This window comes from Lactuca virosa, chromosome 1, assembly GCF_052849685.1.
Source record: "Lactuca virosa cultivar CGN04683 chromosome 1, Lactuca_virosa_CGN04683_v6, whole genome shotgun sequence".
NCBI lineage: Eukaryota > Viridiplantae > Streptophyta > Magnoliopsida > Asterales > Asteraceae > Lactuca > Lactuca virosa.
The window spans coordinates 263667761-263683995 of NC_136426.1; the positions used below are offsets into that span (position 1 = coordinate 263667761).

The 16235-nt window shown below is 47.4% G+C and overlaps 47 non-coding genes across 47 annotated transcripts; all 47 read left to right on the top strand.

Moving 5' to 3' along the window:
- Positions 1 to 168: 168 nt before the first annotated feature.
- LOC145154540 (5S ribosomal RNA) lies at positions 169 to 287 on the top strand. Its single transcript, XR_013735012.1, has one exon. It is a non-coding gene; the product is annotated as a 5S ribosomal RNA (ribosomal RNA).
- Positions 288 to 517: 230 nt separating this feature from the next.
- Positions 518 to 636, top strand: LOC145152461 (5S ribosomal RNA). Its single transcript, XR_013732984.1, has one exon. It is a non-coding gene; the product is annotated as a 5S ribosomal RNA (ribosomal RNA).
- A 229-nt stretch (positions 637 to 865) lies between these two features.
- On the top strand, positions 866 to 984 carry LOC145151902 (5S ribosomal RNA). Its single transcript, XR_013732446.1, has one exon. It is a non-coding gene; the product is annotated as a 5S ribosomal RNA (ribosomal RNA).
- A 229-nt stretch (positions 985 to 1213) lies between these two features.
- On the top strand, positions 1214 to 1332 carry LOC145154658 (5S ribosomal RNA). Its single transcript, XR_013735122.1, has one exon. It is a non-coding gene; the product is annotated as a 5S ribosomal RNA (ribosomal RNA).
- Positions 1333 to 1558: 226 nt separating this feature from the next.
- On the top strand, positions 1559 to 1677 carry LOC145148331 (5S ribosomal RNA). The gene has a single exon (XR_013729219.1). It is a non-coding gene; the product is annotated as a 5S ribosomal RNA (ribosomal RNA).
- Positions 1678 to 1896: 219 nt separating this feature from the next.
- Positions 1897 to 2015, top strand: LOC145153284 (5S ribosomal RNA). The gene has a single exon (XR_013733802.1). It is a non-coding gene; the product is annotated as a 5S ribosomal RNA (ribosomal RNA).
- Positions 2016 to 2241: 226 nt separating this feature from the next.
- LOC145153285 (5S ribosomal RNA) lies at positions 2242 to 2360 on the top strand. Its single transcript, XR_013733803.1, has one exon. It is a non-coding gene; the product is annotated as a 5S ribosomal RNA (ribosomal RNA).
- A 230-nt stretch (positions 2361 to 2590) lies between these two features.
- LOC145139147 (5S ribosomal RNA) lies at positions 2591 to 2709 on the top strand. The gene has a single exon (XR_013721840.1). It is a non-coding gene; the product is annotated as a 5S ribosomal RNA (ribosomal RNA).
- A 231-nt stretch (positions 2710 to 2940) lies between these two features.
- LOC145151903 (5S ribosomal RNA) lies at positions 2941 to 3059 on the top strand. Its single transcript, XR_013732447.1, has one exon. It is a non-coding gene; the product is annotated as a 5S ribosomal RNA (ribosomal RNA).
- Positions 3060 to 3287: 228 nt separating this feature from the next.
- Positions 3288 to 3406, top strand: LOC145154822 (5S ribosomal RNA). The gene has a single exon (XR_013735287.1). It is a non-coding gene; the product is annotated as a 5S ribosomal RNA (ribosomal RNA).
- Positions 3407 to 3632: 226 nt separating this feature from the next.
- On the top strand, positions 3633 to 3751 carry LOC145144635 (5S ribosomal RNA). Its single transcript, XR_013725644.1, has one exon. It is a non-coding gene; the product is annotated as a 5S ribosomal RNA (ribosomal RNA).
- Positions 3752 to 3975: 224 nt separating this feature from the next.
- Positions 3976 to 4094, top strand: LOC145146170 (5S ribosomal RNA). Its single transcript, XR_013727118.1, has one exon. It is a non-coding gene; the product is annotated as a 5S ribosomal RNA (ribosomal RNA).
- A 231-nt stretch (positions 4095 to 4325) lies between these two features.
- Positions 4326 to 4444, top strand: LOC145147710 (5S ribosomal RNA). Its single transcript, XR_013728605.1, has one exon. It is a non-coding gene; the product is annotated as a 5S ribosomal RNA (ribosomal RNA).
- A 230-nt stretch (positions 4445 to 4674) lies between these two features.
- Positions 4675 to 4792, top strand: LOC145143494 (5S ribosomal RNA). The gene has a single exon (XR_013724527.1). It is a non-coding gene; the product is annotated as a 5S ribosomal RNA (ribosomal RNA).
- A 230-nt stretch (positions 4793 to 5022) lies between these two features.
- Positions 5023 to 5141, top strand: LOC145151905 (5S ribosomal RNA). The gene has a single exon (XR_013732449.1). It is a non-coding gene; the product is annotated as a 5S ribosomal RNA (ribosomal RNA).
- A 228-nt stretch (positions 5142 to 5369) lies between these two features.
- On the top strand, positions 5370 to 5488 carry LOC145153525 (5S ribosomal RNA). Its single transcript, XR_013734027.1, has one exon. It is a non-coding gene; the product is annotated as a 5S ribosomal RNA (ribosomal RNA).
- Positions 5489 to 5719: 231 nt separating this feature from the next.
- Positions 5720 to 5838, top strand: LOC145147232 (5S ribosomal RNA). The gene has a single exon (XR_013728141.1). It is a non-coding gene; the product is annotated as a 5S ribosomal RNA (ribosomal RNA).
- A 225-nt stretch (positions 5839 to 6063) lies between these two features.
- Positions 6064 to 6182, top strand: LOC145153286 (5S ribosomal RNA). Its single transcript, XR_013733804.1, has one exon. It is a non-coding gene; the product is annotated as a 5S ribosomal RNA (ribosomal RNA).
- Positions 6183 to 6411: 229 nt separating this feature from the next.
- Positions 6412 to 6530, top strand: LOC145138677 (5S ribosomal RNA). The gene has a single exon (XR_013721659.1). It is a non-coding gene; the product is annotated as a 5S ribosomal RNA (ribosomal RNA).
- A 231-nt stretch (positions 6531 to 6761) lies between these two features.
- On the top strand, positions 6762 to 6880 carry LOC145151906 (5S ribosomal RNA). The gene has a single exon (XR_013732450.1). It is a non-coding gene; the product is annotated as a 5S ribosomal RNA (ribosomal RNA).
- Positions 6881 to 7108: 228 nt separating this feature from the next.
- Positions 7109 to 7227, top strand: LOC145137601 (5S ribosomal RNA). The gene has a single exon (XR_013721136.1). It is a non-coding gene; the product is annotated as a 5S ribosomal RNA (ribosomal RNA).
- Positions 7228 to 7454: 227 nt separating this feature from the next.
- On the top strand, positions 7455 to 7573 carry LOC145144636 (5S ribosomal RNA). The gene has a single exon (XR_013725645.1). It is a non-coding gene; the product is annotated as a 5S ribosomal RNA (ribosomal RNA).
- A 225-nt stretch (positions 7574 to 7798) lies between these two features.
- Positions 7799 to 7917, top strand: LOC145153287 (5S ribosomal RNA). The gene has a single exon (XR_013733805.1). It is a non-coding gene; the product is annotated as a 5S ribosomal RNA (ribosomal RNA).
- A 229-nt stretch (positions 7918 to 8146) lies between these two features.
- Positions 8147 to 8265, top strand: LOC145149885 (5S ribosomal RNA). The gene has a single exon (XR_013730724.1). It is a non-coding gene; the product is annotated as a 5S ribosomal RNA (ribosomal RNA).
- A 231-nt stretch (positions 8266 to 8496) lies between these two features.
- On the top strand, positions 8497 to 8615 carry LOC145151907 (5S ribosomal RNA). The gene has a single exon (XR_013732451.1). It is a non-coding gene; the product is annotated as a 5S ribosomal RNA (ribosomal RNA).
- Positions 8616 to 8845: 230 nt separating this feature from the next.
- Positions 8846 to 8964, top strand: LOC145145799 (5S ribosomal RNA). The gene has a single exon (XR_013726755.1). It is a non-coding gene; the product is annotated as a 5S ribosomal RNA (ribosomal RNA).
- A 230-nt stretch (positions 8965 to 9194) lies between these two features.
- Positions 9195 to 9313, top strand: LOC145151908 (5S ribosomal RNA). The gene has a single exon (XR_013732452.1). It is a non-coding gene; the product is annotated as a 5S ribosomal RNA (ribosomal RNA).
- Positions 9314 to 9541: 228 nt separating this feature from the next.
- LOC145151909 (5S ribosomal RNA) lies at positions 9542 to 9660 on the top strand. The gene has a single exon (XR_013732453.1). It is a non-coding gene; the product is annotated as a 5S ribosomal RNA (ribosomal RNA).
- Positions 9661 to 9886: 226 nt separating this feature from the next.
- Positions 9887 to 10005, top strand: LOC145144637 (5S ribosomal RNA). Its single transcript, XR_013725646.1, has one exon. It is a non-coding gene; the product is annotated as a 5S ribosomal RNA (ribosomal RNA).
- Positions 10006 to 10229: 224 nt separating this feature from the next.
- Positions 10230 to 10348, top strand: LOC145153288 (5S ribosomal RNA). Its single transcript, XR_013733806.1, has one exon. It is a non-coding gene; the product is annotated as a 5S ribosomal RNA (ribosomal RNA).
- Positions 10349 to 10577: 229 nt separating this feature from the next.
- LOC145139156 (5S ribosomal RNA) lies at positions 10578 to 10696 on the top strand. Its single transcript, XR_013721842.1, has one exon. It is a non-coding gene; the product is annotated as a 5S ribosomal RNA (ribosomal RNA).
- Positions 10697 to 10927: 231 nt separating this feature from the next.
- Positions 10928 to 11046, top strand: LOC145151910 (5S ribosomal RNA). Its single transcript, XR_013732454.1, has one exon. It is a non-coding gene; the product is annotated as a 5S ribosomal RNA (ribosomal RNA).
- A 230-nt stretch (positions 11047 to 11276) lies between these two features.
- Positions 11277 to 11395, top strand: LOC145152463 (5S ribosomal RNA). Its single transcript, XR_013732986.1, has one exon. It is a non-coding gene; the product is annotated as a 5S ribosomal RNA (ribosomal RNA).
- A 228-nt stretch (positions 11396 to 11623) lies between these two features.
- LOC145155937 (5S ribosomal RNA) lies at positions 11624 to 11742 on the top strand. Its single transcript, XR_013736364.1, has one exon. It is a non-coding gene; the product is annotated as a 5S ribosomal RNA (ribosomal RNA).
- A 226-nt stretch (positions 11743 to 11968) lies between these two features.
- Positions 11969 to 12087, top strand: LOC145144638 (5S ribosomal RNA). The gene has a single exon (XR_013725647.1). It is a non-coding gene; the product is annotated as a 5S ribosomal RNA (ribosomal RNA).
- Positions 12088 to 12311: 224 nt separating this feature from the next.
- Positions 12312 to 12430, top strand: LOC145153289 (5S ribosomal RNA). The gene has a single exon (XR_013733807.1). It is a non-coding gene; the product is annotated as a 5S ribosomal RNA (ribosomal RNA).
- A 228-nt stretch (positions 12431 to 12658) lies between these two features.
- LOC145141991 (5S ribosomal RNA) lies at positions 12659 to 12777 on the top strand. Its single transcript, XR_013723086.1, has one exon. It is a non-coding gene; the product is annotated as a 5S ribosomal RNA (ribosomal RNA).
- Positions 12778 to 13008: 231 nt separating this feature from the next.
- Positions 13009 to 13127, top strand: LOC145151911 (5S ribosomal RNA). The gene has a single exon (XR_013732455.1). It is a non-coding gene; the product is annotated as a 5S ribosomal RNA (ribosomal RNA).
- Positions 13128 to 13356: 229 nt separating this feature from the next.
- On the top strand, positions 13357 to 13475 carry LOC145147111 (5S ribosomal RNA). Its single transcript, XR_013728025.1, has one exon. It is a non-coding gene; the product is annotated as a 5S ribosomal RNA (ribosomal RNA).
- Positions 13476 to 13702: 227 nt separating this feature from the next.
- LOC145144639 (5S ribosomal RNA) lies at positions 13703 to 13821 on the top strand. Its single transcript, XR_013725648.1, has one exon. It is a non-coding gene; the product is annotated as a 5S ribosomal RNA (ribosomal RNA).
- A 225-nt stretch (positions 13822 to 14046) lies between these two features.
- On the top strand, positions 14047 to 14165 carry LOC145153290 (5S ribosomal RNA). The gene has a single exon (XR_013733808.1). It is a non-coding gene; the product is annotated as a 5S ribosomal RNA (ribosomal RNA).
- A 230-nt stretch (positions 14166 to 14395) lies between these two features.
- On the top strand, positions 14396 to 14514 carry LOC145151912 (5S ribosomal RNA). The gene has a single exon (XR_013732456.1). It is a non-coding gene; the product is annotated as a 5S ribosomal RNA (ribosomal RNA).
- Positions 14515 to 14744: 230 nt separating this feature from the next.
- Positions 14745 to 14863, top strand: LOC145141189 (5S ribosomal RNA). The gene has a single exon (XR_013722488.1). It is a non-coding gene; the product is annotated as a 5S ribosomal RNA (ribosomal RNA).
- Positions 14864 to 15094: 231 nt separating this feature from the next.
- Positions 15095 to 15216, top strand: LOC145151207 (5S ribosomal RNA). The gene has a single exon (XR_013731975.1). It is a non-coding gene; the product is annotated as a 5S ribosomal RNA (ribosomal RNA).
- Positions 15217 to 15426: 210 nt separating this feature from the next.
- Positions 15427 to 15545, top strand: LOC145144640 (5S ribosomal RNA). Its single transcript, XR_013725649.1, has one exon. It is a non-coding gene; the product is annotated as a 5S ribosomal RNA (ribosomal RNA).
- Positions 15546 to 15765: 220 nt separating this feature from the next.
- On the top strand, positions 15766 to 15884 carry LOC145145052 (5S ribosomal RNA). The gene has a single exon (XR_013726044.1). It is a non-coding gene; the product is annotated as a 5S ribosomal RNA (ribosomal RNA).
- A 230-nt stretch (positions 15885 to 16114) lies between these two features.
- Positions 16115 to 16233, top strand: LOC145139159 (5S ribosomal RNA). The gene has a single exon (XR_013721843.1). It is a non-coding gene; the product is annotated as a 5S ribosomal RNA (ribosomal RNA).
- The last annotated feature ends 2 nt before the right edge of the window (positions 16234 to 16235 follow it).

The window sequence follows — 16235 nt, forward strand, 5'->3', positions numbered from 1 at the left end:
TTCTTTCTTGCTATTTCTATGCTCGGGTGGCCTCCGTTTCATAGTTCATGGTCTTCGTATTTTTGGAACGGAGCCGATCGGTCACGTGGGTCCCACGCCTCGCGTACGAAAACAAAGGAGGTTCTGCGTCTTTTAAGACATAAAAGCAATAAGCATGGATAGTATTTCGGGTGCGATCATACCAGCACTAATGCACCGGATCCCATCAGAACTCTGCAGTTAAGAGTGCTTGGGCGAGAGTAGTACTAGGATGGGTGACCCCCTGGGAAGTCCTCGTGTTGCACCCCCCTTTTTCGTTGTCCGTTTGCGTTTTTTTAGATTTTACGTGCGGTTTTTTTTTTGTTTTTTTTTCTTTCTTGCTATTTCTATGCTCGGGTGGCCTCCGTTTCATGGTTCATGGTCTTCGTATTTTTGGAACGGAGCCGATCGGTCACGTGGGTCCCACGCCTCGCGTACGAAAACAAAGGAGGTTCTGTGTCTTTTAAGACATACAAGCAATAAGCATGGATAGTATTTCGGGTGCGATCATACCAGCACTAATGCACCGGATCCCATCAGAACTCCGTAGTTAAGCGTGCTTGGGCGAGAGTAGTACTAGGATGGGTGACCCCCTGGGAAGTCCTCGTGTTGCACCCCCCTTTTTCGTTGTCCGTTTGCGTTTTTTTAGATTTTACGTGCGGTTTTTTTTGTTTTTTTTTTCTTTCTTGCTATTTCTATGCTCGGGTGGCCTCCGCTTCATGGTTCATGGTTTTCGTATTTTTGCAACGGAGCCGATCGGTCACGTGGGTTCCACGCCTCGCGTACGAAAACAAAGGAGGTTCTGCGTCTTTTAAGACATACAAGCAATAAGCATGGATAGTATTTCGGGTGCGATCATACCAGCACTAATGCACCGGATCCCATCAGAACTCCGCAGTTAAGCGTGCTTGGGCGAGAGTAGTACTAGGATGGGTGACCCCCTGGGAAGTCCTCGTGTTGCACCCCCCTTTTTCGTTGTACGTTTGCGTTTTTTTAGATTTTACGTGCGGTTTTTTTTTGTTTTTTTTTCTTTCTTGCTATTTCTATGCTCGGGTGGCCTCCGCTTCATGGTTGATGGTTTTCGTATTTTTGGAACGGAGCCGATCGGTTACGTGGGTTCCACGCCTCGCGTACGAAAACAAAGGAGGTTCTGCGTCTTTTAAGACATAAAAGCAATAAGCATGGATAGTATTTCGGGTGCGATCATACCAGCACTAATGCACCGGATCCCATCAGAACTCCGCAGTTAAGCGTGCTTGGGCGAGAGTAGTACTAGGATGGGTGACCCCCTGTGAAGTCCTCGTGTTGCACCCCCCTTTTTCGTTGTCCGTTTGCGTTTTTTTAGATTTTACGTGCGGTTTTTTTTTGTTTTTTTTTTCTTGCTATTTCTATGCTCGGGTGGCCTCCGCTTCATGGTTCATGGTTTTCGTATTTTTGCAACGGAGCCGATCGGTCACGTGGGTTCCACGCCTCGCGTACGAAAACAAAGGAGGTTCTGCGTCTTTTAAGACATACAAGCAATAAGCATGGATAGTATTTCGGGTGCGATCATACCAGCACTAATGCACCGGATCCCATCAGAACGCCGCATTTAAGCGTGCTTGGGCGAGAGTAGTACTAGGATGGGTGACCCCCTGGGAAGTCCTCGTGTTGCACCCCCCTTTTTCGTTGTCCGTTTGCGTTTTTTTAGATTTTACGTGCGGTTTTTTTTTCTTTCTTGCTATTTCTATGCTCGGGTGGCCTCCGTTTCATGGTTCATGGTCTTCGTATTTTTGCAACGGAGCCGATCGGTCACGTGGGTCCCACGCCTCGCGTACGAAAACAAAGGAGGTTCTGTGTCTTTTAAGACATACAAGCAATAAGCATGGACAGTATTTCGGGTGCGATCATACCAGCACTAATGCACCGGATCCCATCAGAACTCCGCAGTTAAGCGTGCTTGGGCGAGAGTAGTACTAGGATGGGTGACCCCATGGGAAGTCCTCGTGTTGCACCCCCCCTTTTTCGTTGTCCGTTTGCGTTTTTTTAGATTTTACGTGCGGTTTTTTTTTGTTTTTTTTTCTTGCTATTTCTATGCTCGGGTGGCCTCCGTTTCATGGTTCATGGTCTTCGTATTTTTGGAACGGAGCCGATCGGTCACGTGGGTCCCACGCCTCGCGTACGAAAACAAAGGAGGTTCTGTGTCTTTTAAGACATACAAGCAATAAGCATGGACAGTATTTCGGGTGCGATCATACCAGCACTAATGCACCGGATCCCATCAGAACTCCGCAGTTAAGCGTGCTTGGGCGAGAGTAGTACTAGGATGGGTGACCCCATGGGAAGTCCTCGTGTTGCACCCCCCTTTTTCGTTGTCCGTTTGCGTTTTTTTAGATATTACGTGCGGTTTTTTTTTTGTTTTTTTTTCTTTCTTGCTATTTCTATGCTCGGGTGGCCTCCGCTTCATGGTTGATGGTCTTCGTATTTTTGGAACGGAGCTGATCGGTCACGTGGGTCCCACGCCTCGCGTACGAAAACAAAGGAGTTTCTCCGTCTTTTAAGACATACAAGCAATAAGCATGGATAGTATTTTGGGTGCGATCATACCAGCACTAATGCAACGGATCCCATCAGAACTCCGCAGTTAAGCGTGCTTGGGCGAGAGTAGTACTAGGATGGGTGACCCCCTGGGAAGTCCTCGTGTTGCACCCCCCTTTTTCGTTGTCCATTTGCGTTTTTTTAGATTTTACGTGCGGTTTTTTTTTTGTTTTTTTTTTCTTTCTTGCTATTTCTATGCTCGGGTGGCCTCCGTTTCATGGTTCATGGTCTTCGTATTTTTGGAACGGAGCCGATCGGTCACGTGGGTCCCACGCCTCGCGTACGAAAACAAAGGAGGTTCTGCGTCTTTTAAGACATACAAGCAATAAGCATGGATAGTATTTCGGGTGCGATCATACCAGCACTAATGCACCGGATCCCATCAGAACTCCGCAGTTAAGCGTGCTTGGGCGAGAGTAGTACTAGGATGGGTGACCCCCTGGGAAGTCCTCGTGTTGCACCCCCCTTTTTCGTTGTACGTTTGCGTTTTTTTAGATTTTACGTGCGGTTTTTTTTGTTTTTTTTTCTTTCTTGCTATTTCTATGCTCGGGTGGCCTCCGCTTCATGGTTGATGGTTTTCTTATTTTTGGAACGGAGCCGATCGGTCACGTGGGTTCCACGCCTCGCGTACGAAAACAAAGGAGGTTCTGCGTCTTTTAAGACATAAAAGCATTAAGCATGGATAGTATTTCGGGTGCGATCATACCAGCACTAATGCACCGGATCCCATCAGAACTCCGCAGTTAAGCGTGCTTGGGCGAGAGTAGTACTAGGATGGGTGACCCCCTAGGAAGTCCTCGTGTTGCACCCCCCCTTTTTCGTTGTCCGTTTGCGTTTTTTTAGATTTTACGTGCGGTTTTTTTTTGTTTTTTTTTCTTGCTATTTCTATGCTCGGGTGGCCTCCGTTTCATGGTTCATGGTCTTCGTATTTTTGGAACGGAGCCGATCGGTCACGTGGGTCGCACGCCTCGCGTACGAAAACAAAGGAGGTTCTGTGTCTTTTAAGACATACAAGCAATAAGCATGGACAGTATTTCGGGTGCGATCATACCAGCACTAATGCACCGGATCCCATCAAAACTCCGCAGTTAAGCGTGCTTGGGCGAGAGTAGTACTAGGATGGGTGACCCCATGGGAAGTCCTCGTGTTGCACCCCCCTTTTTCGTTGTCCGTTTGCGTTTTTTAGATTTTACGTGCGGTTTTTTTTGTTTTTTTTTTCTTGCTATTTCTATGCTCGGGTGGCCTCCGTTTCATGGTTCATGGTCTTCGTATTTTTGGAACGGAGCCGATCGGTCACGTGGGTCCCACGCCTCGCGTACGAAAACAAAGGAGGTTCTGTGTCTTTTAAGACATAAAAGCAATAAGCATGGACAGTATTTCGGGTGCGATCATACCAGCACTAATGCACCGGATCCCATCAGAACTCCGCAGTTAAGCGTGCTTGGGGGAGAGTAGTACTAGGATGGGTGACCCCATGGGAAGTCCTCGTGTTGCACCCCCCTTTTTCGTTGTCCGTTTGCGTTTTTTTAGATTTTACGTGCGGTTTCTTTTTTGTTTTTTTTTTCTTTCTTGCTATTTCTATGCTCGGGTGGCCTCCGCTTCATGGTTGATGGTCTTCGTATTTTTGGAACGGAGCTGATCGGTCACGTGGGTCCCACGCCTCGCGTACGAAAACAAAGGAGTTTCTCCGTCTTTTAAGACATACAAGCAATAAGCATGGATAGTATTTTGAGAGCGATCATACCAGCACTAATGCAACGGATCCCATCAGAACTCCGCAGTTAAGCGTGCTTGGGCGAGAGTAGTACTAGGATGGGTGACCCCCTGGGAAGTCCTCGTGTTGCACCCCCCTTTTTCGTTGTCCGTTTGCGTTTTTTTAGATTTTACGTGCGGTTTTTTTTTGTTTTTTTTTTCTTTCTTGCTATTTCTATGCTCGGGTGGCCTCCGTTTCATGGTTCATGGTCTTCGTATTTTTGGAACGGAGCCGATCGGTCACGTGGGTCCCACGCCTCGCGTACGAAAACAAAGGTGGTTCTTCGTCTTTTAAGACATACAAGCAATAAGCATGGATAGTATTTCGGGTGCGATCATACCAGCACTAATGCACCGGATCCCATCAGAACTCCGCAGTTAAGCGTGCTTGGGCGAGAGTAGTACTAGGATGGGTGACCCCTGGGAAGTCCTCGTGTTGCACCCCCCTTTTTCGTTGTCCGTTTGCGTTTTTTTAGATTTTACGTGCGGTTTTTTTTTTGTTTTTTCTTCTTTCTTGCTATTTCTATGCTCGGGTGGCCTCCGTTTCATGGTTCATGGTCTTCGTATTTTTGGAACGGAGCCGATCGGTCACGTGGGTCCCACGCCTCGCGTACGAAAACAAAGGAGGTTCTGCGTCTTTTAAGACATACAAGCAATAAGCATGGATAGTATTTCGGGTGCGATCATACCAGCACTAATGCACCGGATCCCATCAGAACTCCGCAGTTAAGCGTGCTTGGGCGAGAGTAGTACTAGGATGGGTGACCCCCTGGGAAGTCCTCGTGTTGCACCCCCCTTTTTCGTTGTACGTTTGCGTTTTTTTAGATTTTACATGCGGTTTTTTTTGTTTTTTTTTCTTTCTTGCTATTTCTATGCTCGGGTGGCCTCCGCTTCATGGTTGATGGTTTTCGTATTTTTGGAACGGAGCCGATCGGTCACGTGGGTTCCACGCCTCGCGTACGAAAACAAAGGAGGTTCTGCGTCTTTTAAGACATAAAAGCAATAAGCATGGATAGTATTTCGGGTGCGATCATACCAGCACTAATGCACCGGATCCCATCAGAACTCCGCAGTTAAGCGTGCTTGGGCGAGATTAGTACTAGGATGGGTGACCCCCTGGGAAGTCCTCGTGTTGCACCCCCCCCCCCCTTTTTCGTTGTCCGTTTGCGTTTTTTTAGATTTTACGTGCGGTTTTTTTTGTTTTTTTTTTCTTGCTATTTCTATGCTCGGGTGGCCTCCGTTTCATGGTTCATGGTCTTCGTATTTTTGGAACGGAGCCGATCGGTCACGTGGCTCCCACGCCTCGCGTACGAAAACAAAGGAGGTTCTGTGTCTTTTAAGACATACAAGCAATAAGCATGGACAGTATTTCGGGAGCGATCATACCAGCACTAATGCACCGGATCCCATCAGAACTCCGGAGTTAAGCGTGCTTAGGCGAGAGTAGTACTAGGATGGGTGACCCCATGGGAAGTCCTCGTGTTGCACCCCCCCTTTTTCGTTGTCCGTTTGCGTTTTTTTAGATTTTACGTGCGGTTTTTTTTTGTTTTTTTTCTTGCTATTTCTATGCTCGGGTGGCCTCCGTTTCATGGTTCATGGTCTTCGTATTTTTGGAACGGAGCCGATCGGTCACGTGGGTCCCACGCCTCGCGTACGAAAACAAAGGAGGTTATGTGTCTTTTAAGACATACAAGCAATAAGCATGGACAGTATTTCGGGTGCGATCATACCAGCACTAATGCACCGGATCCCATCAGAACTCCGCAGTTAAGCGTGCTTGGGCGAGAGTAGTACTAGGATGGGTGACCCCATGGGAAGTCCTCGTGTTGCACCCCCCTTTTTCGTTGTCCGTTTGCGTTTTTTTAGATATTACGTGCGGTTTTTGTTTGTTTTTTTTTCTTTCTTGCTATTTCTATGCTCGGGTGGCCTCCGCTTCATGGTTGATGGTCTTCGTATTTTTGGAACGGAGCTGATCGGTCACGTGGGTCCCACGCCTCGCGTACGAAAACAAAGGAGTTTCTCCGTCTTTTAAGACATACAAGCAATAAGCATGGATAGTATTTTGGGTGCGATCATACCAGCACTAATGCAACGGATCCCATCAGAACTCCGCAGTTAAGCGTGCTTGGGCGAGAGTAGTACTAGGATGGGTGACCCCCTGGGAAGTCCTCGTATTGCACCCCCCTTTTTCGTTGTCCGTTTGCGTTTTTTTAGATTTTACGTGCGGTTTTTTTTTTGTTTTTTTTTTCTTTCTTGCTATTTCTATGCTCGGGTGGCCTCCGTTTCATGATTCATGGTCTTCGTATTTTTGGAACGGAGCCGATCGGTCACGTGGGTCCCACGCCTCGCGTACGAAAACAAAGGAGGTTCTGCGTCTTTTAAGACATACAAGCAATAAGCATGGATAGTATTTCGGGTGCGATCATACCAGCACTAATGCACCGGATCCCATCAGAACTCCGCAGTTAAGCGTGCTTGGGCGAGAGTAGTACTAGGATGGGTGACCCCCTGGGAAGTCCTCGTGTTGCACCCCCCTTTTTCGTTGTACGTTTGCGTTTTTTTAGATTTTACGTGCGGTTTTTTTTGTTTTTTTTTCTTTCTTGCTATTTCTATGCTCGGGTGGCCTCCGCTTCATGGTTGATGGTTTTCGTATTTTTGGAACGGAGCTGATCGGTCACGTGGGTTCCACGCCTCGCGTACGAAAACAAAGGAGGTTCTGCGTCTTTTAAGACATAAAAGCATTAAGCATGGATAGTATTTCGGGTGCGATCATACCAGCACTAATGCACCGGATCCCATCTGAACTCCGCAGTTAAGCATGCTTGGGCGAGAGTAGTACTAGGATGGGTGACCCCCTGGGAAGTCCTCGTGTTGCACCCCCCCTTTTTCGTTGTCCGTTTGCGTTTTTTTAGATTTTACGTGCGGTTTTTTTTTGTTTTTTTTTTCTTGCTATTTCTATGCTCGGGTGGCCTCCGTTTCATGGTTCATGGTCTTCGTATTTTTGGAACGGAGCCGATCGGTCACGTGGGTCCCACGCCTCGCGTACGAAAACAAAGGAGGTTCTGTGTCTTTTAAGACATACAAGCAATAAGCATGGACAGTATTTCGGGTGCGATCATACCAGCACTAATGCACCGGATCCCATCAAAACTCCGCAGTTAAGCGTGCTTGGGCGAGAGTAGTACTAGGATGGGTGACCCCATGGGAAGTCCTCGTGTTGCACCCCCCTTTTTCGTTGTCCGTTTGCGTTTTTTAGATTTTACGTGCGGTTTTTTTTTGTTTTTTTTTTCTTGCTATTTCTATGCTCGGGTGGCCTCCGTTTCATGGTTCATGGTCTTCGTATTTTTGGAACGGAGCCGATCGGTCACGTGGGTCCCACGCCTCGCGTACGAAAACAAAGGAGGTTCTGTGTCTTTTAAGACATAAAAGCAATAAGCATGGACAGTATTTCGGGTGCGATCATACCAGCACTAATGCACCGGATCCCATCAGAACTCCGCAGTTAAGCGTGCTTGGGCGAGAGTAGTACTAGGATGGGTGACCCCATGGGAAGTCCTCGTGTTGCACCCCCCTTTTTCGTTGTCCGTTTGCGTTTTTTTAGATTTTACGTGCGGTTTTTTTTTTGTTTTTTTTTCTTTCTTGCTATTTCTATGCTCGGGTGGCCTCCGCTTCATGGTTGATGGTCTTCGTATTTTTGGAACGGAGCTGATCGGTCACGTGGGTCCACGCCTCGCGTACGAAAACAAAGGAGTTTCTCCGTCTTTTAAGACATACAAGCAATAAGCATGGATAGTATTTTGGGTGCGATCATACCAGCACTAATGCAACGGATCCCATCAGAACTCCGCAGCTAGGCGTGCTTGGGCGAGAGTATTACTAGGATGGGTGACCCCCTGGGAAGTCCTCGTGTTGCACCCCCCTTTTTCGTTGTCCGTTTGCGTTTTTTTAGATTTTACGTGCGGTTTTTTTTTTGTTTTTTTTTTCTTTCTTGCTATTTCTATGCTCGGGTGGCCTCCGTTTCATGGTTCATGGTCTTCGTATTTTTGGAACGGAGCCGATCGGTCACGTGGGTCCCACGCCTCGCGTACGAAAACAAAGGAGGTTCTGCGTCTTTTAAGACATACAAGCAATAAGCATGGATAGTATTTCGGGTGCGATCATACCAGCACTAATGCACCGGATCCCATCAGAACTCCGCAGTTAAGCGTGCTTGGGCGAGAGTAGTACTAGGATGGGTGACCCCCTGGGAAGTCCTCGTGTTGCACCCCCCTTTTTCGTTGTCCGTTTGCGTTTTTTTAGATTTTACGAGCGGTTTTTTTTTGTTTTTTTTTTCTTTCTTGCTATTTCTATGCTCGGGTGGCCTCCGTTTCATGGTTCATGGTCTTCGTATTTTTGGAACGGAGCCGATCGGTCACGTGGGTCCCACGCCTCGCGTACGAAAACAAAGGAGTTTCTCCGTCTTTTAAGACAAAGAAGCAATAAGCATGGATAGTATTTTGAGTGCGATCATACCAGCACTAATGCAACGGATCCCATCAGAACTCCGCAGTTAAGCGTGCTTGGGCGAGAGTAGTACTAGGATGGGTGACCCCCTGGGAAGTCCTCGTGTTGCACCCCCCTTTTTCGTTGTCCGTTTGCGTTTTTTTAGATTTTACGTGCAGTTTTTTTTTGTTTTTTTTTTCTTTCTTGCTATTTCTATGCTCGGGTGGCCTCCGTTTCATGATTCATGGTCTTCGTATTTTTGGAACGGAGCCGATCGGTCACGTGGGTCCCACGCCTCGCGTACGAAAACAAAGGAGGTTCTGCGTCTTTTAAGACATACAAGCAATAAGCATAGATAGTATTTCGGGTGCGATCATACCAGCACTAATGCACCGGATCCCATCAGAACTCCGCAGTTAAGCGTGCTTGGGCGAGAGTAGTACTAGGATGGGTGACCCCCTGGGAAGTCCTCGTGTTGCACCCCCCTTTTTCGTTGTACGTTTGCGTTTTTTTAGATTTTACGTGCGGTTTTTTTTGTTTTTTTTTCTTTCTTGCTATTTCTATGCTCGGGTGGTCTCCGCTTCATGGTTGATGGTTTTCGTATTTTTGGAACGGAGCCGATCGGTCACGTGGGTTCCACGCCTCGCGTACGAAAACAAAGGAGGTTCTGCGTCTTTTAAGAGATAAAAGCATTAAGCATGGATAGTATTTCGGGTGCGATCATACCAGCACTAATGCACCGGATCCCATCAGAACTCCGCAGTTAAGCGTGCTTGGGCGAGAGTAGTACTAGGATGGGTGACCCCCTGGGAAGTCCTCGTGTTGCACCCCCCCTTTTTCGTTGTCCGTTTGCGTTTTTTTAGATTTTACGTGCGGTTTTTTTTTGTTTTTTTTTCTTGCTATTTCTATGCTCGGGTGGCCTCCGTTTCATGGTTCATGGTCTTCGTATTTTTGGAACGGAGCCGATCGGTCACGTGGGTCCCACGCCTCGCGTACGAAAACAAAGGAGGTTCTGTGTCTTTTAAGACATACAAGCAATAAGCATGGACAGTATTTCGGGTGCGATCATACCAGCACTAATGCACCGGATCCCATCAAAACTCCGCAGTTAAGCGTGCTTGGGCGAGAGTAGTACTAGGATGGGTGACCCCATGGGAAGTCCTCGTGTTGCACCCCCCTTTTTCGTTGTCCGTTTGCGTTTTTTAGATTTTACGTGCGGTTTTTTTTTGTTTTTTTTTCTTGCTATTTCTATGCTCGGGTGGCCTCCGTTTCATGGTTCATGGTCTTCGTATTTTTGGAACGGAGCCGATCGGTCACGTGGGTCCCACGCCTCGCGTAGGAAAACAAAGGAGGTTCTGTGTCTTTTAAAACATAAAAGCAATAAGCATGGACAATATTTCGGGTGCGATCATACCAGCACTAATGCACCGGATCCCATCAGAACTCCGCAGTTAAGCGTGCTTGGGCGAGAGTAGTACTAGGATGGGTGACCCCATGGGAAGTCCTCGTGTTGCACCCCCCTTTTTCGTTGTCCGTTTGCGTTTTTTTAGATTTTACGTGCGGTTTTTTTTTGTTTTTTTTTCTTTCTTGCTATTTCTATGCTCGGGTGGCCTCCGCTTCATGGTTGATGGTCTTCGTATTTTTGGAACGGAGCTGATCGGTCACGTGGGTCCCACGCCTCGCGTACGAAAACAAAGGAGTTTCTCCGTCTTTTAAGACATACAAGCAATAAGCATGGATAGTATTTTGGGTGCGATCATACCAGCACTAATGCAACGGATCCCATCAGAACTCCGCAGTTAAGCGTGCTTGGGCGAGAGTAGTACTAGGATGGGTGACCCCCTGGGAAGTCCTCGTGTTGCACCCCCCTTTTTCGTTGTCCGTTTGCGTTTTTTTAGATTTTACGTGCGGTTTTTTTTTTGTTTTTTTTTTCTTTCTTGCTATTTCTATGCTCGGGTGGCCTCCGTTTCATGGTTCATGGTCTTTGTATTTTTGGAACGGAGCCGATCGGTCACGTGGGTCCCACGCCTCGCGTACGAAAACAAAGGAGGTTCTGCGTCTTTTAAGACATACAAGCAATAAGCATGGATAGTATTTCGGGTGCGATCATACCAGCACTAATGCACCGGATCCCATCAGAACTCCGCAGTTAAGCGTGCTTGGGCGAGAGTAGTACTAGGATGGGTGACCCCCTGGGAAGTCCTCGTGTTGCACCCCCCTTTTTCGTTGTCCGTTTGCGTTTTTTTAGATTTTACGTGCGGTTTTTTTTTTGTTTTTTTTTCTTTCTTGCTATTTCTATGCTCGGGTGGCCTCCGTTTCATGGTTCATGGTCTTCGTATTTTTGGAACGGAGCCGATCGGTCACGTGGGTCCCACGCCTCGCGTACGAAAACAAAGGAGGTTCTGCGTCTTTTAAGACATACAAGCAATAAGCATGGATAGTATTTCGGGTGCGATCATACCAGCACTAATGCACCGGATCCCATCAGAACTCCGTAGTTAAGCGTGCTTGGGCGAGAGTAGTACTAGGATGGGTGACCCCCTGGGAAGTCCTCGTGTTGCACCCCCCTTTTTCGTTGTACGTTTGCGTTTTTTTAGATATTACGTGCGGTTTTTTTTGTTTTTTTTTCTTTCTTGCTATTTCTATGCTCGGGTGGCCTCCGCTTCATTGTTGATGGTTTTCGTATTTTTGGAACGGAGCCGATCGGTCACGTGGGTTCCACGCCTCGCGTACGAAAACAAAGGAGGTTCTGCGTCTTTTAAGACATAAAAGCAATAAGCATGGATAGTATTTCGGGTGCGATCATACCAGCACTAATGCATCGGATCCCATCAGAACTCCGCAGTTAAGCGTGCTTGGGCGAGAGTAGTACTAGGATGGGTGACCCCCTGGGAAGTCCTCGTGTTGCACCCCCCCTTTTTCGTTGTCCGTTTGCGTTTTTTTAGATTTTACGTGCGGTTTTTTTTGTTTTTTTTTTCTTGCTATTTCTATGCTCGGGTGGCCTCCGTTTCATGGTTCATGGTCTTCGTATTTTTGGAACGGAGCCGATCGGTCACGTGGGTCCCACGCCTCGCGTACGAAAACAAAGGAGGTTCTGTGTCTTTTAAGACATACAAGCAATAAGCATGGACAGTATTTCGGGTGCGATCATACCAGCACTAATGCACCGGATCCCATCAAAACTCCGCAGTTAAGCGTGCTTGGGCGAGAGTAGTACTAGGATGGGTGACCCCATGGGAAGTCCTCGTGTTGCACCCCCCTTTTTCGTTGTCCGTTTGCGTTTTTTAGATTTTACGTGCGGTTTTTTTTTGTTTTTTTTTCTTGCTATTTCTATGCTCGGGTGGCCTCCGTTTCATGGTTCATGGTCTTCGTATTTTTGGAACGGAGCCGATCGGTCACGTGGGTCCCACGCCTCGCGTACGAAAACAAAGGAGGTTCTGTGTCTTTTAAGACATAAAAGCAATAAGCATGGACAGTATTTCGGGTGCGATCATACCAGCACTAATGCACCGGATCCCATCAGAACTCCGCAGTTAAGCGTGCTTGGGCGAGAGTAGTACTAGGATGGGTGACCCCATGGGAAGTCCTCGTGTTGCACCCCCCTTTTTCGTTGTCCGTTTGCGTTTTTTTAGATTTTACGTGCGGTTTTTTTTTGTTTTTTTTCTTTCTTGCTATTTCTATGCTCGGGTGGCCTCCGCTTCATGGTTGATGGTCTTCGTATTTTTGGAACGGAGCTGATCGGTCACGTGGGTCCCACGCCTCGCGTACGAAAACAAAGGAGTTTCTCCGTCTTTTAAGACATACAAGCAATAAGCATGGATAGTATTTTGGGTGCGATCATACCAGCACTAATGCAACGGATCCCATCAGAACTCCGCAGTTAAGCGTGCTTGGGCGAGAGTAGTACTAGGATGGGTGACCCCCTGGGAAATCCTCGTGTTGCACCCCCCTTTTTCGTTGTCTGTTTGCGTTTTTTTAGATTTTACGTGCGGTTTTTTTTTTGTTTTTTTTTTCTTTCTTGCTATTTCTATGCTCGGGTGGCCTCCGTTTCATGGTTCATGGTCTTCGTATTTTTGGAACGGAGCCGATCGGTCACGTGGGTCCCACGCCTCGCGTACGAAAACAAAGGAGGTTCTGCGTCTTTTAAGACATACAAGCAATAAGCATGGATAGTATTTCGGGTGCGATCATACCAGCACTAATGCACCGGATCCCATCAGAACTCCGCAGTTAAGCGTGCTTGGGCGAGAGTAGTACTAGGATGGGTGACCCCCTGGGAAGTCCTCGTGTTGCACCCCCCTTTTTCGTTGTACGTTTGCGTTTTTTTAGATTTTACGTGCGGTTTTTTTTTGTTTTTTTTTCTTTCTTGCTATTTCTATGCTCGGGTGGCCTCCGCTTCATGGTTGATGGTTTTCGTATTTTTGGAACGGAGCCGATCGTTCACGTGGGTTCCACGCCTCGCGTACGAAAACAAAGGAGGTTCTGCGTCTTTTAAGACATAAAAGCAATAAGCATGGATAGTATTTCGGGTCCGATCATACCAGCACTAATGCACCGGATCCCATCAGAACTCCGCAGTTAAGCGTGCTTGGGCGAGAGTAGTACTAGGATGGGTGACCCCCTCGGAAGTCCTCGTGTTGCACCCCCCCTTTTTCGTTGTCCGTTTGCGTTTTTTTAGATTTTACGTGCGGTTTTTTTTTGTTTTTTTTTTCTTGCTATTTCTATGCTCGGGTGGCCTCCGTTTCATGGTTCATGGTCTTCGTATTTTTGGAACGGAGCCGATCGGTCACGTGGGTCCCACGCCTCGCGTACGAAAACAAAGGAGGTTCTGTGTCTTTTAAGACATACAAGCAATAAGCATGGACAGTATTTCGGGTGCGATCATACCAGCACTAATGCACCGGATCCCATCAAAACTCCGCAGTTAAGCGTGCTTGGGCGAGAGTAGTACTAGGATGGGTGACCCCATGGGAAGTCCTCGTGTTGCACCCCCCTTTTTCGTTGTCCGTTTGCGTTTTTTAGATTTTACGTGTGGTTTTTTTTTGTTTTTTTTTTCTTGCTATTTCTATGCTCGGGTGGCCTCCTTTTCATGGTTCATGGTCTTCGTATTTTTGGAACGGAGCCGATCGGTCACGTGGGTCCCACGCCTCGCGTACGAAAACAAAGGAGGTTCTGTGTCTTTTAAGACATAAAAGCAATAAGCATGGACAATATTTCGGGTGCGATCATACCAGCACTAATGCACCGGATCCCATCAGAACTCCGCAGTTAAGCGTGCTTGGGCGAGAGTAGTACTAGGATGGGTGACCCCATGGGAAGTCCTCGTGTTGCACCCCCCTTTTTCGTTGTCCGTTTGCGTTTTTTTAGATTTTACGTGCGGTTTTTTTTTTGTTTTTTTTTCTTTCTTGCTATTTCTATGCTCGGGTGGCCTCCGCTTCATGGTTGATGGTCTTCGTATTTTTGGAACGGAGCTGATCGGTCACGTGGGTCCCACGCCTCGCGTACGAAAACAAAGGAGGTTCTTCGTCTTTTAAGACATACAAGCAATAAGCATGGATAGTATTTCGGGTGCGATCATACCAGCACTAATGCACCGGATCCCATCAGAACTCCGCAGTTAAGCGTGCTTGGGCGAGAGTAGTACTAGGATGGGTGACCCCCTGGGAAGTCCTCGTGTTGCACCCCCCTTTTTCGTTGTCCGTTTGCGTTTTTTTAGATTTTACGTGCGGTTTTTTTTTGTTTTTTTTTTCTTTCTTGCTATTTCTATGCTAGGGTGGCCTCCGTTTCATGGTTCATGGTCTTCGTATTTTTGGAACGGAGCCGATCGGTTACGTGGGTCCCACGCCTCGCGTTCGAAAACAAAGGAGGTTCTGCGTCTTTTAAGATATACAAGCAATAAGCATGGATAGTATTTCGGGTGCGATTATACCAGCACTAATGCCCCGGATCCCATCAGAACTCCGCAGTTAAGCGTGCTTGGGCGAGAGTAGTACTAGGATGGGTGACCCCCTGGGAAGTCCTCGTGTTGCACCCCCCTTTTTCGTTGTCCGTTTGCGTTTTTTTAGATTTTACGTGCGGTTTTTTTTTGTTTTTTTTTTTCTTTCTTGCTATTTCTATGCTCGGGTGGCCTCCGCTTCATGGTTGATGGTTTTCGTATTTTTGGAACGGAGCCGATCGGTCACGTGGGTTCCACAACTCGCGTACGAAAACAAAGGAGGTTCTGCGTCTTTTAAGACATAAAAGCAATAAGCATGGATAGTATTTCGGGTGCGATCATACCAGCACTAATGCACCGGATCCCATCAGAACTCCGCAGTTAAGCGTGCTTGGGCGAGAGTAGTACTAGGATGGGTGACCCCCTGGGAAGTCCCCCCTTTTTCGTTGTCCGTTTGCGTTTTTTTAGATTTTACGTGCGGTTTTTTTTGTTTTTTTTTTCTTGCTATTTCTATGCTCGGGTGGCCTCCGTTTCATGGTTCATGGTCTTCGTATTTTTGGAACGGAGCCGATCGGTCACGTGGGTCCCACGCCTCGCGTACGAAAACAAAGGAGGTTCTGTGTCTTTTAAGACATACAAGCAATAAGCATGGACAGTATTTCGGGTGCGATCATACCAGCACTAATGCACCGGATCCCATCAAAACTCCGCAGTTAAGCGTGCTTGGGCGAGAGTAGTACTAGGATGGGTGACCCCATGGGAAGTCCTCGTGTTGCACCCCCCTTTTTCGTTGTCCGTTTGCGTATTTTAGATTTTACGTGCGGTTTTTTTTTTTTTTTCTTGCTATTTCTATGCTCGGGTGGCCTCCGTTTCATGGTTCATGGTCTTCGTATTTTTGGAACGGAGCCGATCGGTCACGTGGGTCCCACGCCTCGCGTACGAAAACAAAGGAGGTTCTGTGTCTTTTAAGACATAAAAGCAATAAGCATGGACAGTATTTCGGGTGCGATCATACCAGCACTAATGCACCGGATCCCATCAGAACTCCGCAGTTAAGCGTGCTTGGGCGAGAGTAGTACTAGGATGGGTGACCCCATGGGAAGTCATCGTGTTGCACCCCCCTTTTTCGTTGTCCGTTTGCGTTTTTTTAGATTTTACGTGCGGTTTTTTTTTTGTTTTTTTTTCTTTCTTGCTATTTCTATGCTCGGGTGGCCTCCGCTTCATGGTTCATGGTCTTCGTATTTTTGGAACGGAGCTGATCGGTCACGTGGGTCCCACGCCTCGCGTACGAAAACAAAGGAGTTTCTCCGTCTTTTAAGACATACAAGCAATAAGCATGGATAGTATTTTGGGTGCGATCATACCAGCACTAATGCAACGGATCCCATCAGAACTCCGCAGTTAAGCGTGCTTGGGCGAGAGTAGTACTAGGATGGGTGACCCCCTGGGAAGTCCTCGTGTTGCACCCCCC